This window comes from Cricetulus griseus, chromosome 3, assembly GCF_003668045.3.
Source record: "Cricetulus griseus strain 17A/GY chromosome 3, alternate assembly CriGri-PICRH-1.0, whole genome shotgun sequence".
Lineage (NCBI taxonomy): Eukaryota > Metazoa > Chordata > Mammalia > Rodentia > Cricetidae > Cricetulus > Cricetulus griseus.
Genome location: NC_048596.1, coordinates 126,787,387 through 126,800,620, shown reverse-complemented (window position 1 = coordinate 126,800,620; position 13,234 = coordinate 126,787,387). Strand labels below are relative to the sequence as shown.

Below are 13,234 nucleotides of genomic sequence, written 5' to 3'. Positions count from 1 at the left end.
GTAAGATGGGCTTTCAGGGGAAAAGAACTATTAGCCCTCCATGTCCCCTCAAACAGACCTCATTTCTTGCTGTATTTTTCTCTACAATCTGTAGCACTATAATTATTCACAGAGTATTTACATTGTATTAAGTATTATAAGCAACCTACAAATGATTAACATGCATGCAAGCATATGCATAAATTATATCAAGTTCCATACCATGCAGTAGCAGGGACTTAACATCATGAGATTTAGTGGTACTTGGGTGAGGGAGTGTTCTGAAAAGGGGGTAGTTGGGCCCAGCCACCTATGAGTCATTTGTGTGGCATCTCATGAAGATGAGTTAATGCCAGAAGTAACTGTGGCTCTGCCTTTATTATTTGTTGACTATGTGACTGAATCAAGGTTAAGAAAGGTCATTTTAGTTACAAAGGTCACCTATTGAGTGACTCACTAGATCTGGGAAGAACAATTCTCCAATGCCAGTGTTGAGCAGACAACGTAAGGGATTTAGCCAGTGTCGGTCCAGTTGCAGGACCTGACAGTGGTCTGTCTAAGCAGCTGGATAACCTTGGCCAGGTCACCTGATTGCTCTCACCAAAAGCATTAGTCATCAAAATAGGAAGGAAGTTCTTCTCTTCCTCAGGAATTTGAGTATTTAGGTACCTTTATCTGGAAGCTCTTTATATACACCCAAATGGTACAAATGCTGTTGAACTTTGGTTTTTATCTGATTTTAAAATTTGTTGCTTGATATGGTCTTGTGTGGCTCAGGCTGGCCTCATATTCACTAAATAGCAGAGGTTGACCTTGAACTCCTAATCCCCCGTGCATCTGCTATTCAAGTGCTGGGATTAGAGGTGTGTGCCACCATTTTCATTTATGCAGTACTGGCGCTTGAACCCAGGACTTGGCACATTCTAGGCAAACACTTTCCCAACTTTCCCCTACTGAGCTATATCCTGCAACTCAGAGATTTGGTTGTTGTTGCAGTTGGTTGTTGTTACACAGTATTTACCTCGGGCATGTGCCATAAGCCACACCCACAGCTGCAGCCACTATCTGGTCTTTCTTTCTTCCTTTTATCCCCTCCTTATTTTCTCAGTTCTCAATTTAATTCCTGCCTCTACTGAGAGCCCACCATCCTGGCAGTGCGCCCTCTCAGAGCTAGCTTAGGGTAGGGTTGACTCATTTTCTTGAGCTCTGCGTCAATATAAGTGTTTCTTACTTGTTACAGTGGACTGGGGGTAGATTTCAAATAGTGATTGTTTACTGCTTAGTCTTCTGGGGTCAAGTTATCCAAACTTCTACAAATGAAGGCAGAATCCTTGCCTGAATTTCTGAGTGAATACTTCCCTAGAAACCAGACTTTGACCTGATTACCTATCTTTAGCTTTTTTCCCACTGTATCCCAGCATGGCAGTACATACCATCTCCTTATGTAGCCTCTTGGATTCTTTTAAATTTCTCCTAAATATACCCCCACCACTGAGGCAATTTGAAGTAGAGTCATGTGCAACCCTGCATAATCATGTATTAAAAAGGCATCTCAATAAATTATTAGGATTGTTTTCACGCATGGTTCGAATTTACTGGCAAATTGCTTGGACCTTGGTTTTAGGATGTAGCTGCCGGCCAGGCTCCTTCTGGGTGAAAATCTGAAATAGGAGAAGTTGCCCTTTGCTGTCCCTCACTGGCACTTCCTCTGCCTGGTTCCTGGCCTTTCAACACTTCCCTCCTTTTCCTTCCCTGAATAACTCTGAGGGCCTGTCAAGCCCTTTGCACCTTCATGTGAAGACGTTTCATGGGTCCCTTCCCAGATCTTCCCCTAACCAAGGTGAGGTATGCAAAGAAATAAATCTTCAATGGTATAATTTTAGATGCTCTGGCAGCAAGAGAGGGCAGCTATTTTGGGCTGTAGGGCTTTCTCCTTGACCCGAGGTGACACAGTTTTGCCTGTTGCTAGAGTAGCTAGCCAATCCTGCATAGCGTCCCTTTAGCAGCGTGTTTGCAGTTCCTGGGGTGGCTTCTTCATTCCCCTACTGAGGTCTGCGTTCATTTAGAATTTTGTGTTCTTGTGCAGTGGCATGAGTCTGTCGGCAGGTGCCGTGTACCTTGTGGGAGCGTAACACTCCAGCGCACCCTTTGGAGGCAGTACAGATGGAACAGACTCCCCTCCCCATGGAAGATGGAGGAAAATTGATGGTCCAGTTTCTGTGCATCCTTCAGTCTCCATTCTTTATCAGTTGCTTGGCCGCCATTGTGTGAGTCACTCCCACTTAGAGCCAGGCAGGTCTCCAGACCACAGTGTCTGCTCCTCGCCACCTACACTGCCTGGCTGGAAGCTGTGTTTTCATGATGGCTTTTCTGACCACCCTGCTTGCTGTCTTCCCCAGACTTCTGATGCAGCTGCTATCTTCAGACCTCCTGGACTGCCCAAGAAAGGGAGTGGGAGCTAATGCTCCAGATGGGCGGAACAGCAACAAGATGAACTGAAGGTGGCCAAAAATAACAGTGCCTTCCAGATGAGGTGACCTCAGAGCCAAGAGCATCATGGGGTAGAGTATCTTGTTCCTAGTTTTATGACCTAAAAAGTACACAGAAGATCCAAAGATACTACAGAGAGAAGGAATAAAGTCTGCAGAGAACAAGGAAATGGGATTAGTTATAATTTTTTAAGTTGAATTTCTTTGTGCACACACATACACAAGAAAACACAAGCCTTTTATATATGTATGAAGAGATTCCTAGATCTCTAGTTGGATAGACAGACAGATAGATAGATAGACAAATAGATATAACAAAATACAATAGAAGACCAAAATGAAGAAAAAGATAAAGACAACATTGCCTTTCTTTGTTTGCAATCGAAATAAGTTTAATAAATCTTCACTGAGAACCAAGTATGTCTGGTCCCATTACCTTTCTGCATGGCACGTCACCCTAAAAACTTAATAATATAAAAACACAGCCATCACTGTGTCATGATCAGTCATAATTCTGAATGTCAACTGGGATGAGCTGGGTGCTATCAAAGGGTTTCTTGAGCTTTAGGCTGGCAAGTAGCTGAGGTTGGCTCACTGTTGCCCTTCTGGGGCTTGATGCTGGCCAGCTATTGTTGCACCCTCAGATTGGGGTGTCTGGTGGGATGCCTGAGCAAGGTCATTCTGTGCAGCCTGCACCTCATTGCCATCTCATTATTATGCTTCTTTCAGCTGCTCAGTGTTCCAAAAATGAATGTCCCAAGACAAGGTAGAACCTTAGTCATGCCTTTGGTGTAGCTGAGTCACATACTCTATTGGTTCTCTGGTCACAAAGTCAGCTCAGGGTCAAGAGGCGGACACAGAAATGTTTCTCTGGAGTTTCAAAGTGTAAACATCTTAATACTTTTAAGATATTTCATCATGATATCGGCTGCTTCCACATCCAAACCTCTCACAAAATGCATCTAGTTGGAGCTATAAAAGTAAAGGAAATGACTGGGAATGTTGTTCAGCAGTGCGGCACTTGCCCAGCATATAGGAGACCCTAGCAAAGCAAAGAAAAAAAAAAGTAATTGTGTGTGTCAAGTGGAAAGGAAAAAAATATCAACTGGCCGGGGCTGTGAGGCAACAGATGAGTATATGCAAGGTATAAGATGATTCCTGGAAGAGCTGTGTGTTGTGGTGCACACCTATAATCCCAGCATGGTGTGTGTGTGTGTGTGTGTGTGTGTGTGTGTGTGTGTGTGTGTGTGTGTTTGAGGCACGTGAATCTTTGAGTCTGCGGCCAGCCTGGGCTATATATAGCAAGACTCCAACTCAAAAAATAAAATGGACAAACAAAACCCCACAAACTTTGCATACATAGAAATCACAGGCAGAATGCCAAAAGGGAAGCCTGTGGCCACTAACTACCATTGGAGAGACCTGAAGGCTGATTGAAAGACACAGAGACACAGTGGCTAGCATCTTTAAGGTCTAGTGTGCTTGGCTTGGGCCTGCATGCTTGCTTGCAATAACATTCCTGTTTGTTATGGGCCTTCTCCTGCCCTGCCTCAGCTGGGTCCCACCAGCTATTCTTGGTTTTGATGACATTATTGTGTTCTGTCTATAAAACTCTTCCCCGTCCCTGAGTGTCCTGAAGTGGAGACTCTGTCTTTTATGTGTATGAAGGGCTAACCTTCTGTAGCTCTCCTTACTTACTGAAGAAGAGTAAGCACCTCCCTGCCCTTTCAAGTATCATTCCTCAAGCTCGTTGCTTGCAATACCTGTTTTATTTTGCTTTCCTCCTTAACGGCCCCTGTCTCTTGTCCTCTAGAATCCTGTCTTGTTTTCCACATGTCTTATGCTTTTCTTCTCTGCTCTGGTCTGTCTTAACCTAGCAGCTAGTGGCCTGCCAATCACAGGACATCAGGCCCCAGGATGCACAGTGCCCAGCATCTCCTCCAGGTTCAGCTTTGACATCTTCCTGCAGCGCGTTTACTCCAATCCCAGGACTTTCAGGTGAGATTTGCTGTTCTGTCTTTGTTCTAGCTCCATCCCATCATCACTAAAAGCACTTTTCATCTCGACTTTAGTCTCTAAATATCATCCAGGGTGGAATTCACCTTTAATCCTAACAGAGGCTGGGCTTCTTTTCTCTTAGTACAAAGCCACATATATCCACAGTGGAAAATTTAGGACACACGGAAAAGCAAATATTATATTTATATGCACCGTTACTACTCTTTGATGTGGGGCCCTTCCAACAGCCCCCTCTCCACATGATGACTTTTATAGACAAAACCTGGCACCTCTTAGATGGGAAATACTTTCTTTTGTGTCACTTGCTGACTTGTAGAACCAGTTCTTTGGAATGCCAGTGCCAGGCCCCAGCTGATTGGAATAGGGCTAGTTATCTGGCCCTGACTGGGTGTGTGTCTGCTTTTTCCTTGAGATTAAATCAGTTAGTATCTGAGACTGGACCTGTGATATCTCACAGAGGTAGGATTAGTCACTGTGCCTGGAAACCTAAAGGTTTGCTGGAGACGGTGGTTTGCAGGAGAGCATGGAGAGGACAGTGAGACAAGCAGGAAAAGTTTAAGGAGCAAGGACTTCTTACACCTGGCACCAGTGTTTGCAATGACTTTCCTCAAGTGGTTTTGCATCTTTATCTTGCCTCTGTCCTTGAGCAGTGTCTACAGTATTCTGACATTTCTATCTAACAATGCCTGCCCAAGATGGCTGCTTTTTGTAAACCACCTTTGCAATGAGTACTAGAATGCTAGAGTTTTTCTGTACATCATATATTCTTCCAGATTATAATTTTCAGTGTGTTAGGACAAATACTGTGAATTCCTGATGCTTTGGGGGAGGGAGGATGAACTTAATGTGAGCATTTTGAGCTCTGGTGCTGAGTTCACAAACCCTTCCTCAGCTCCTTTGCTCTGTGATTTGCATGTATTAAACACTGTTCATCTCAGAATTTTCATCTGTAAAATGGCTAATCACAAGGCTAAATTATACAAGGAATCTTAAAGTTTCTAGACTTAAGCTTGAAATGTAGATGAAGATGACTCAAACTCCTGATTCTCCTGCTTCCATCACCCACATGCTGGGTGATCCAGCTCCTGTACTATGATTACTAACTACAAACCAGTTCTCTGTCAATAGTCCTTCTATTTCCAACATGATAAACACAACTGTAGCAATAACTTCACAGCTGAACATTTATTTATGCATTATCCCTCCTTGGGGCAAGTGCCCCCAAACTGAAATACTGTACCAGAGATCATGAGCATGAAAAGTGCGTAACCATGGCCACTGTGGTGGTTTGAATAGGAATGGCCCCCATAGACTCCTATGTATGAATACTTGGACCAAAGGGAGTGGCACAATTAGGAGGTGTGGCCTTGTTGGAGTAGGTGTGGCTTTGTTGGAGGAAGTGTGTCACCAGGGGGCAGGTCTTAAATACTCACACCAGGTCCAGAGTGACATTCACTTCCTGATGCCTGTCAATCCAGATATAAAACTCTCAGCTCCTTCTCCAGTACCATGTCTGTCTACATGCCACCCTGCTTCCTGCCATGATGATAATAGACTAAACCTCTGAAACTGTAAGCCAGCCCCAATTAAATGTTTTCCTTTATAAGAGTTGCCATGGTCATGGTGTGTTTCTTCACAGTAATAAAACCCTAACTAAGACAGCCACCATCATGCTGCCTGTGACCTCCTTGAAGTGCCCACTACCCCAATCTTTGCCGTCCTTATATTTACCTTCTTATGGCTTTAGAGACAGTGCATTTCCTTCCATGCCTGTGGTGTGATGTGATCTACACTCAACTTCCCACAAAATGAAAATATGATCACACTTGACCCATGGGACTTTTTCAGTTGGAATTTAAAACCATTCAGCTATTCACTTCCATGTCAGGTATAGATTAGGCTTAGAGATAAACAAGGCCTATGGATTAGATTTGTATTTGGAGGTGGCTCCCAGGTGGCTAACCACAGAGGGGGACTTTGCAGCCATTGTGTGAAAAATTCCAGATGGTTCTAAGGAAGTCAGATAATGACTGAATTTTGATGATATCTATAAACTTTTTAGATTTTATAAAGTGTTCTGAGAAATAAGGCCATTTGGGACACAAACATTTTGTTGGGTCTGGAGCTCCTTTGCAGACCCTGGGAGAACATGATTATGGGACTTAGTGAGCTGATTTTATTTCTTTTTTTTATTTATGCTTGTTTTTAAAAGACAGCATCTGATTATGCAGCCTGAAACTTGCTGTATATAGTCCAGGTTGGTCTCAAACTCTCAGAGATCTGCCTGCCTCTGCCTATCAGTGCTGGGATTAAGGGTGTGCACCACCATTCCTGGTTTGTGGGCTGCTTCTTGAGGCCCGAACTGCACTGGGCACTCAGGGGAAGGAAAAGGCTCCCTGAATGCCCCTGATCCTCAAGGCACAGAGTGTATTGGAGAAGTAGAGACACAAACAACTATAGGGGACAGGAATCATACCACGATAGGGCCATGCATCTTTAAGAAAGTCTAGTATTAAGTATTTCAAGAGCCAAGGTCTACACATTTATGCCACTCAGCCCCTGAGTTTTGTATTTGTTTCAAAGTGATAGAATTTGGGTTTTGTTGTTTTCTTTATTTAGTTTCCAACAATGGCCAACAGGAAATTTTTAGGTAGAGATTTCTGTCTTTGGAGAAATGGAAGAATTGGCAATATTGAGAACTAGGTAGCAGTCAGAGGTAGTATGGGTAGTGAGGACATTTTAGTCAATGAGGGAATGTTTCTTTGCTATTTTAAACCATTGTCCCTGCTACCCTCTGTTGTCTTACCCTGTACCGCCTTATGAATTTCTGCTAGTTGTGTGTGAGCTGCAGCCAAGCTTAGGGAAGAAACCCCTGTTCTTTGGCAAGGTGTCAGGGAAGGTGCAGGAGATTTTGCCAGAGAGAATGCATATAGGGTGAATAGGAATTTGAAAGGTATAGTCTTAAACACAGAAGGGCCCTTGAACAACAGTAAGGAGACTATGACATCATGGGCTTTTACTGGATGACTGATAGGATAACAGCTATGAATCTTTCACAGGACTCTTATCATAAAAAGCATAAGTATTTGTGCAGGATCTAGCTAAAAGCAGACAGCACAAGTGGCTTTGATGAGATGATGCAGGTGGAGAAATGGGTCCAGAGACCACCCACAACCATTAAATGAGAAAGTTGGAAGGGAATGCCAGGCTTTGCTAACTACAGAGTTTATAACCTCATTGTTAGGATGCTATGCTTAAAGGGCTTCAGATGAGTTCCCAAGGCACATTTGGAGCAACACTGGGAGCCATTGGAGGGATGCTGGAAGAGCAGAGTGCTCAGAAGCAATTGTCATGGCCATGCAAGACCGCAGGTGGGTCTCCCCCAAGGTGGCTTCAGTGAACATTTGGAGAAGAGTCTTGAAGTGGGAAATCCTGGTGTCATGTACCAGTGAGAGCCTTTCCTATGGAGCCTCTAGCCACAGAGCTTCCTTCCTCGAATTCCTGGATACTTAGTGCTTCTTTCCCAGGGCCTGCTTGTGCTGTGCCCCATAACAGTTGCATGCATTTTCTGGCATCTAGCGTACTTTAAGTTCCTTAGGGGCAGGAAGAATTATGCTTTATTTATCCATGTGTATATACACACATATATAACACACACATATGTAGATACACACACCTTTGTTTACATATATGTATGCATATATGTTATAAATAGCATAGTTGAATCCAGTGCTTTGGTAAATGAATAAACTTCGAAATTATTTTTTCCAGATCATTCCTCCTTATGCATGGAGTTTGGGAGTTAGTGGCAATTTAAATACTTTTTCTTTCAAATATGAAAATAATTTCCTTAAATAATCTACTTGAAACTACTTTGAAATGTAAGGAAAAGGAAGACTGAGAAGTTGTTTCGAAACGGCAAAGCTTTTAAGAGTCAATGTCACATTTATTGCTATAAAATATTTTTCTCTCTCTGTTAGACATCTGGATCCCATTACATACAGTATTGGGTACTTGAGTTCACCAGCCATTTTGCATACTAAGCAGGGTGCACACAAAGTCCCCACAGACATCCACCAGTACGCATTTGCACCGTGTAATTCTTACTTTACATTTACAGATGACTCTTCTATCACCAACTCCACGTTTCTTGTTACAGTTTGCAGGTTCTTTTTTTTCCTCACTTACGTTTAGGACCAAATTAGGTACACATGAAGGATAAAGAGCTTCAAAAACACAATGCCTTTTGCTTTCTGTCTTGTATGGTCCAACTATCTATAATCTAGTACTGAAGCCAAGGAAACAGCAAAATCTTAAGTCTATATTTACTAGTAACATTGACCCAGAAATGAGAAACACAATATGGAATGTTTGCTAATGAGTCATGAATTTCCTTATAATTGCTTCCACATTCAGGATAGTTCCCTTAAACCATGTAATCTGGACATATCCTGAAACAATCCCATGTGTTGTAAATGATTTTGTTTTATTTCTTGGGTTACTGTTAAGGGCTTATTTTCTGGTTCATTTCATTTTCTTAAAGAAAACCACACACCCATGTGCTTATGTACATCTCAGTATTTCCAAGCTAAATTATGAGACAAAGAGAAGAGCCTTCATCATTTGGCTTGGAAATCAAAATAATCACACCAATGAGGACTATTTTAGGGTCCCAGTTCATGCCTGTGAGAATTAAAGTCAGCATTGAGCAATGTTATCAACCAGCAGCCGTCTGTCCCCTTGCTAGGCTTCAGAATCTGTAATGGGTGAGACAGATACAACCAGCATTCAGTACAGTAATAATGGAAAATTAAATACGACTTTTAAAAACTGCTCACATTATAAAGTGATCTATTAGCATTATGTGACTGGAGCACTTAACGTGACTGATTCTAATTGCAAGACTTGGCCCATAGCAAGCGTTAAAGAGCTACAAGAGCGTGAAGGCATTTTATCTCTTTGGAGATACTTTATAGTGGGTTTTCTTTAGAATATAGCTTTATTCTTGCTGCACAAAAGGTTGTGTGGATGGACTCTCTCAGTTCAGATAGAACCAGAGGCGATTGGAATTTCTTCTTTGATTCAGTCAGTCAGTAAGCCAAGTAGCAGAATCGTCTTGGCATGCACCCCTCTCCCCATTCATTTACAGCTCATGGATGTTGTGCAATGGATGCAAGGCCTGAAGCCTGCTCCTGATGTGCTTTTCCAGGGAGCAGAGAGGTTTTGCTATCATTCTGTATCCTTCATAGCATCTTTGGGCTACACTGGTGGGTCTGTGAGAGGAAGCTACCCTGTCTTAACTTGAGCTGAGACTAATTTGCAAGAGTGGGATTCTGAGCACACACATAGCGTAGATGTACAGGATTCAGAAAATGTACAAAAATGGAGGGATGCCATTCAGCTTTGAATGTATCTTTATGTTCATGATAATTAAGGTTTTTGTTACTTGTTTTTTTTTTTTTTCTTTCCTTTCCTGGATTTAGCTTTTATCCTGTTGAAGACAGAAGGCTTATTAACTAAGTGCCATTGGAAACTGTAGACTTTACGACTTTACACCAAGGGCACTCTTGCTGAATGTCCATGTTTAAGTAGGTTAAGCTATGCTGAAATATTTCCTCGATCTGCATGCATAGAGATTTCTGGCTGGTGGCTTTCAGATATCCCAGATAATAGAAAAATGTTGCTAAAGTAGACTTCCCAATTTTAAAATGATGGCCCATATAGATATCCAAGCAGCCAACAGCAAGTATTTGCATAATTGATTAACAACCCTGGTGGAAACTGTTAGGCTGTGAACATCAACTTTATTCTAAATTTATTATTCTTATTGCTATCCTGAATATTAAACCCAGGACCTTAGACATACTAGGCAGGTATTTACCCACTGAGCTACAGTCTCAACCAATGATCTTATTTATTTAAAAGGTCTGCTTTAAAAACATAACATTGATTTTAAAAGGACACTTGATAGAAAGAAATTTATAGGCAGTCTGACTTACTGTAAAGTGTTTTGTTGTTGCTTTTTTTCTGTAAAGATTTTGTTAACTGATCCCTGTAGCTTATAATTGCTTCTTGTCTTCCAAAGCCCCTAATCTACAGAAGATAGCAGACATACTTATTGCTGACCTGGATTAGGAGAGCAGGCAACAAGAAGCTCTTGGCCATTGGCACTTTGTTAATAGAAACAGCATTTTTAACATATGTTTGACTCAGCATATCTTAAATTCCAACTTGGCTGAACACAAAGAATGATGACCAGAATATGGCCACTGCCTTTCTCACATAGAATCTAATACATGTAAGTCTAAATATTGCTTGTTTGACCCAGGCAAAATGGCACACTGAGTAAAATTCTTGATCAACACATGTGAGCATTTATCTAATTATTCTTTATCAATAAACACTAGAAAGTCAGATATGGGGGTAAACACGTGATTGATCAGAGAAGTGGCACAGGAGTAACCAGTGACCTCTTCTTTCCTTCCTTCATCCAAAAGGGCTTAGCTCCTTCTAAGCTCCTCCCTACTACTTCCCATGTCTCTCTATATGTCCTTGGTCCTCCAAAACCTCTATGGCTAATTTTGATCAGCTAGTAGCTAGCTCTGCTCTCTGATTAAAGGTAAACTTTATTGATAGTTTGGATCCCTAAAACCCACATAAATCTGGTCATATTATTTCATCTGTGATCCCAATGCTCTGATGATGAGATGGGAAGTTGAGAATTCTTGGAAGCTCATAGGTGAGCTAGCCTGGTGACACAGAGGTAAAGAAAAAGAGACCCTGTCTTAAATCAGGTGGGAGGTAAGGATCAATACTTAAGATTGTTGTCTGATCTCCACATGAGCTCCTTGGCCCATGCATGCATATGTTATCCATATGAACACATACACAATACTATTTTATTTATTGATAGTGATGGCGTGGATTGCATTCAGAGCCTCATGCAGGCTACTCCTTAGACTCAATGCACCAACATGAAGAACATCTCTCACCAGTGACTCTTGGCCATGTACAGGATTTTTCCAGTGATGTGGTTTTATGCACCTTGTGGTAGGCTAATGAGGTAGAGTTTGTCACATTAATGAAGATCTTTTATGTTTTGTTGCTTCAATAAACTGACCAGACTTGTATCAAAGGCCAACTGTGTAACAGCCCTTTTGATAAGTGGGGGATACAAAGATGAAAATTTAGATGTTTCCCTCCAGGAACTCAGGGGGAGGGATAGGAAGAAGCCACAGTTAAAACAGAGTGTAACATATTGGAGCATAAACAACAAATTAAACCCTCAAGCACCTACAAGTGCTTGGCACTACATCAGGCATTAAGCATAGAACAGTGAGTATCATATAAGGAATACTTTCCTTTCTTCGCTCTTTTTCCCTGTGGATTCACTGCCAAATACAGGAGTCAAGAAAGTGAACAAGCAATGGCAATCACATACTCAAATAGCAAGCCATGGTTTCTAGTCAAATCAAAGGCTACAGGAAGGTGACTGAGGGACATGACATGTGCTCAAGGTGAGTGTATAAAGATGGTGAGAATGAGTACTTGGGCGATCTGAGGCTCCATCTTGTCCAGTGGTTCTGAATCTTTGCATTGCAACTCCTTTGGCAAGCCTCTATCTCCAAAAATATTTACATTGAGATGCATAACAGTGACAAAATTACGGTTATGAAGTAGCAATGAAAATAATTTTATGTTTGGGGGTCACCGCAACATAAGGAACTGTATTAAAGATTGCAACATTAGGAAGGTTGAGAACCACTGATCTAGTCCATTTCCAAAGACCCTCTTTAGTATGAGTGAGTGTCTGCATTTCCTCAGATGACTGTCTGTTGTTTCCTGCCTGATATTACACACTATGCTGGCAGGCATAGTGCTGGGCTCACACAGGACATGGTGGGAGACAGGACAGTTACAGCAGTCTTTGCCTCAGCTTCCTTATACTACTTTCCACAACCAGGTCCTGGAGGTCTAGTCATGCTAGCTTGCTAATGCTTCTTTAATCTCCAGACTGTTATCCCCTAGACCTTCCCACCTTCTGTTCTCAGAAATGCTTTTACCTTCAGCAACCTCCATCTCTCTTCTCACTCTTCAGACTTCTCTCTCATAGTCTTCTACACAGAAGCACTTATTTAAATGAACTTTCCATCAAGATTCCCACTATATTCTTATTATGTTTCATGTAAGCAGTTTCAAATTCACTGGTGTCAGCATGGAATGGTTGTATCCACCATTAAACTGGAAGTTCCATGGAGTGGGAGGATGATTTCCACTTTTTGATTATTTGTTATGATAGACATATTAGTCAGGGTTCTCTGGAGAAACAGAACTGATTGGCGAATATATATATATATATATATATATAATATATATATATATATGTAGGGGATTTATTTGGGTGACTTATGAGCTATGGTCCAGCTAGTGTCTACTAATGTAAAATCCAAGAATTCAGTAGTACAGTCTACAAGGCTTGGAAGTCTCAGGTGGTCTTCAGTATATGACATAATCCTGAAGAAATAGGCTCTAATGCCAATAAAGGAAAGAACTTGTCAACAAGAGTGAGGGCAAGCAGGCAAATAAAGAGAGCCTCCTTCCATATCTTTTATATAGGCTGCCTTTAGAAGGTATAGCCCAGATTTAAGATGGATCTTCCCATCTCAAAATATTCAGGTTTATGGTGCATCCTCCCATTCAATCAGGAAAAGTCTCTCATGGGTGTACCCAGCCACTTGGGTTTCAGC

The 13,234-nt window shown here is 41.8% G+C and overlaps 1 long non-coding RNA gene across 1 annotated transcript in view; it reads left to right on the top strand.

Annotated features, from left to right (window-relative positions):
- Nucleotides 1-2,885, top strand: part of LOC113834914 — a 39,459-nt gene extending 36,574 nt beyond the window's left edge. Inside the window, exons 9-10 of the long non-coding RNA XR_004769151.1 lie at nt 2,066-2,246; nt 2,379-2,885. This is a non-coding gene — a long non-coding RNA (uncharacterized LOC113834914). The remainder of the gene's footprint in view (nt 1-2,065; nt 2,247-2,378) is intronic.
- The last annotated feature ends 10,349 nt before the right edge of the window (nt 2,886-13,234 follow it).